The sequence below is a fragment of the Triticum aestivum genome, chromosome 3B (assembly GCF_018294505.1).
Source record: "Triticum aestivum cultivar Chinese Spring chromosome 3B, IWGSC CS RefSeq v2.1, whole genome shotgun sequence".
Classification (NCBI taxonomy): domain Eukaryota; kingdom Viridiplantae; phylum Streptophyta; class Magnoliopsida; order Poales; family Poaceae; genus Triticum; species Triticum aestivum.
The window spans coordinates 376,437,659-376,442,593 of record NC_057801.1 but is presented as its reverse complement, the minus strand read 5'-3'; positions in this window follow the sequence as shown (position 1 = coordinate 376,442,593).

Genomic DNA, 4,935 nt, shown 5'->3' with positions numbered 1-4,935 from the left:
GTGCCCCAGTTATCCTTCTTCCTTAGACGCTTGATGTCGTGAGAGACCAACTCTCCAGTCTCCAGTATCACCTGGGGATAGACACGATCTCAGGCCTTCTCAATAAGCAGCATGATGAATGGACCATAAATCGGGCACTTGCGCTTCCGTATGTGTACGGGCATAGCCACTCCTTGGCAGTGTCGTCAGCCCGCGCGGAGTATGGTGCTTCCACTGGTACATGGGAGGGGAGCTCCCCTCCGGGAGTAGCCCCCGGGGCGTGTACAGCCCCGCCCTGACACGTGTCTTGCACGGCAGGGCTGGACGAGGTGTATCTAGGCACTCGTGAGCCAGCGCGGGACTCACGAGGCCCTGCCTCAAGGTGGGTTGCGCCTAGTCTTGAACCTTGGGCGGCTGTGTTCCTACAAGAAGGTTAGATACAAATTCTCTACGTCCTCAGGTCCCGGCCTTTGAGCGATCTCAGCTGCCGCTGGTATGCCAGGTCGCGATGCCGTGGACAAGGCCAGGGTGTGAGAGCTGGAGAACCAGTAAGAGCTCCCGAGTCATGATGCTCAGGAGCTCCCTTTTAACACGCAAGCGATTTGCATGAGGGAGAGAAGGCCCGCGGCAGGCGGCAGATGATGATCATAGGATCGTTAAGTATGAAAAGCAAATCAACTTAGATACATGCAGGAGGGATACATGCCACTGGGTCAGGCCCGACGGCTTGGGGATGATGCATCCCGAGGGGCGCCCCAAGCAAGGTAAACTAAAGACATAGGCAAAAGGGATACATGCCGCAGGGACAGACCCGCACGGCCTGGGAATGATGAAGCCCTGAGGGCGCTTCCAGCTGAAATGAACTCGGAAGATGTCACCTGATACCATTGTAGAGGGGGTGCTGAAGTAGCTGATGACGCGTGGTGAGGAGGCCAACCCTCACGAGCCACCGGAACCCTGAGCCTCGGGAGGCTCTGGGGTCCCAGGTGAAAGGATCGATATGGTTGACTAGAGGGGGGAATAGGCAACTAACAATTTTTAGACTTTTCTTTAACAATTTAAACCTGGCAACAAAATAGGTTGTCTAGATGTGCAACTACGTGGACAACCTATATGATGCAAAGACAACTAGCACACAAGCAAGCAATAGACACGATACAAGTAAGCTTGTAAAACTAAAGGCACAAGATAACCAAGAGTGGAGCTGGTGGAGACGAGGATGTGTTACCGAAGTTCCTTCCTTTTAAGGGAAAGTACGTCTCCGTTAGAGTGGTGTGGAGGCACAATGCTCCCCAAGAAGCCACTAGGGCCACCGTAATCTCCTCACGCCCTCACACAATGCGAGATGCCGTGATTCCACTATTGGTGCCCTTGAAGGCGGCGACCGAACCTTTACAAACAAGATTGGGGCTATCTCCACAACACTTGGAGACTACCAACAACACCACGAAGCTTCCCCACAATGGAGTATGGCTTCGAGGAGACCTCAATCGTCTAGGGTGCTCAACACCCAAGAGTAACAAGATCCGCTAGGGATAAGTGGGGGGAATCAAATTTCTCTTGGTGGAAGTGTAGATCGGGGCCTTCTCAACCAATCCTGAGCAAATCAAAAAGTTTGATTGGCTAGAGAGAGAGATCGGGCGAAAATGGAGCTTGGAGCAACAATGGAGCTTTGGGGGAAAGAGGTAGGTCAACTTTGGGGAAGAAGACACCTTTATATAGTGGGGGAACCAATCCAACCGTTACCCCACTGAACAACCCCGCACAGAGCGGTACTACCGCTTGGGCAGGGCGGTACTACCGCTGAGGGCGGTACTACCGCTCTTACCCAGCGGTACTGCCGCGCTGACGAGGAGGTCAGGGTCCTGGCCCCAGAGCGGTACTACCGTGGGAGTAGGCGCGGTACTACCGCTTGGAGCGGTACTACCGCTACTCCTACCGCACTTAGTACCGTAAAAGCCGACACAAAAAACATCAGTCTCGAATCGAGGCGGCAGTAGCCCGGAACCACTTCGGTACTACGGCCGAAGACCACAAGAGGTACTACCGCTTGGGGAGCGGTACTACCGCTTGGGTGCTTCGGTGGTACTACCGCTGTGGACCGCGGTACTACCGCTGGGGAAGGAAAAGGGAGACACAGGGGAAAAGGCAGCTCCAAAGAAGCGGAAGGAAAATGTCGGGTGTGATATGGATGTGTACGTGTTGATTCCACCCTAGCCTTACCAAAGCGGATCCCCTCTTGATAGTAAGGTGGCTCCTACGAAACTAGTCCACCAACAACGAAACGAAGGAGCTACACCGTCTTGAATAAAACATCGAGGGGAGGTAATCGTCTCGTGCCAATGGATGAATCTCTGAAAGAACTTAACGCACACGATTAGTCCGCACAAGCATTGCCATCAATCACTAAAACATCTTGGGGATAAATATGCCCTTACAATCTCCCCCTTTTTGGTGGATTGATGACAATACAGGATTTGCACAATATGAGAGATATAGGACAAACGCAAAAACCCCACCGTCCTAAAATTTAGATGAGCTCCCCCTAGATGTGTGCTATCTAGATAAGTGCTTTGGACTGCACGGCACACAAATTAGGATCAACGCTCCCCCTACATTTTAGAGACCAACCACCTAAGCAGGGTATATGAGAGTAGCATAGATAACTTAACAAGATAAACATGCAACTCATAAGCTAGATAGTGACATAGATAATGATACTGGAAAGATAAGGTAGCATATGCCTCACACCATATGGCTGGAACTTAGGTCTCACTGACACAAACCAAACAAAGCAAATTGCGAGGAAAACACAAACACAGAAGACGGAAGACACAAAGCACAAATCCCTAAACTCTCTCCCGCTTTGGCATCGAGACACCAAAAAGGAGAGGGAGTGTTGCTATGGCTCCAGGTGATAGCAAAATAGGGACACACACATCAGAGCTCAGCGGGATCATCTGCGCCACCGTCGTCAGTCAGGAAGTGCTCGGCATCAGAATCGGTCCATGGGCAGTGCTGCTGAATCCACTCCTCCTCCTTGGTAAGCTGGTCCTCAGATCCACTGATAACTGTAGCACCCAACTGACGCATGAGCTCCTTGTGGTGACCTCGGGCCTTCTTCTCAGCCACATGAGTCATGTACTGACCGTGAGACTCCATGCAGAACAGCTTCTTCATCTTGAGATTGAGCTTCTTTGCCCAAGAGGGCTCTGCCTCAAAAGGCACGTAGTCATCATCATCATCCTCAGCCTCAGCCCCAGTCTCCTCCTCGGTCTCCATGGCAGTAGCAGACGAAGGAACTCCAGTCTTAGGGTCCTGAGTGCCCCAGTTATCCTTCTTCCTTAGACGCTTGATGTCGTGAGAGACCAACTCTCCAGTCTCCAGTATCACCTGGGGATAGACACGATCCCAGGCCTTCTCAATAAGCAGCATGATGAACGGACCATAAATCGGGCACTTGCGCTCGGAGATAGCAGATAACAGCTCAGACCACATAAGATGAGAGATATCCAGGGACTCTCCGGTGTTCTGTTCCTTCTGACGCTGGCAGAAGAGAAGCATGTCCACGAGATAGGAGTGAACCATATCCAGATTCCCGATACGAGGGAAAAGAGTCTCTCTGAAGACACGGTGAAGGATATCCAGATAGGCAGGCAGCTCATACGTTTCCTTCTTCGTCTCAGGGTTGATCCTCAAAGTGCAGTAGGGCCATAGAGCTTGCTTGTGAGTGGCGTTGTTGCGGCGGTGTGGGCAAAAGCCGACAGGAGACTCAAGACCTAGATCTTCCACCCCAATCAACTCCATGAAAGCTTTCCACTTGACTGAAAGCAACTTGCCATTGGTCATCCAAGTCAGTGTCCTGTCCTCATTAGTCCCGAGATGAACCGTGGCATAGAATTGGGCCACAATATCAGCATCATAATCTTTGTTGAATTGCATGACCCCGAGAATGTTCAGTTGAGTGCACATCTGAAAAGCTTCACCAAAGTATTCAGGATCCTTCTCCATGTGGTCGGTGTCGATGGAGTGCACGTTGACAAAGAGGTTCTTCTTGGCTTTGAGAACATCAAAGAAGATGGCAAACTGGAACCTGTTCCAGAACGGATGGTTGACCAAAGTGGGAACTTGGATCCCTACCAGACGGGTTGCGGCGACGCCTTGCACAGAACTTCTTGGGTGGCATTTCTGGCACGGTTTTGCCTGGCTTCGGCTTGGCACCAGCCTTCTTCTGGAGTTGAGGTGGAGGTGGAGCACTTGAAGAACCTCCGGTAGACTCAGTGGAGCGGTAGCGCTTGGACGTGGCACGACCGGGGTTGACACGACGAGCCTGATGCTCAGCAACCTCATCACCTGGAACCACACACAAGAACACGCAAACAACCAGAAAGAATGAGCATAAGCTACAAAACACGAGCAAAAGATCACTGAGAGGTAAGAGCATGGTGAAGCTGGTAGATGGCGGTAGTACCGCGACCCGCGAGCGGTAGTACCGCTCCAAGCGGTAGTATCGCTCTGGAGAGAGCGGTAGTACCGCTCCAGACGGGGAAACAACAGTTTCCTACTGCCGTGGTCAGATCCGGCACTACCATCCTACCAAATTCAAAAATACTCCAACCAAACACCAATCCAAACTGTCTAGAAGCATTCTCCATCCTACTCAAGCCTAGATCTGGCCAAAAATCTAGAGATGCAACTGGTATAGCCCCTAAGATGCTAGATTGGAAATATAGACAAGAAGAAAAAGGGAGCGGGGGCAATACCGGCATCCATGGCAAGAGGACAAGGTGGGGATCATCTCCACCGAAGGAAATGGAGAGGAATTCCCCGGAGAGGGAGATCCGCCGGAGCCCTCCCGCGGCGCCGTTTGCTGAAGAGAGAGGAACAGAGCAAGGGGGCGAGCGAATGGGTATGGGGGAGAAGAAACTCCGCCTGCCCCCGATATAACCCCCTGCC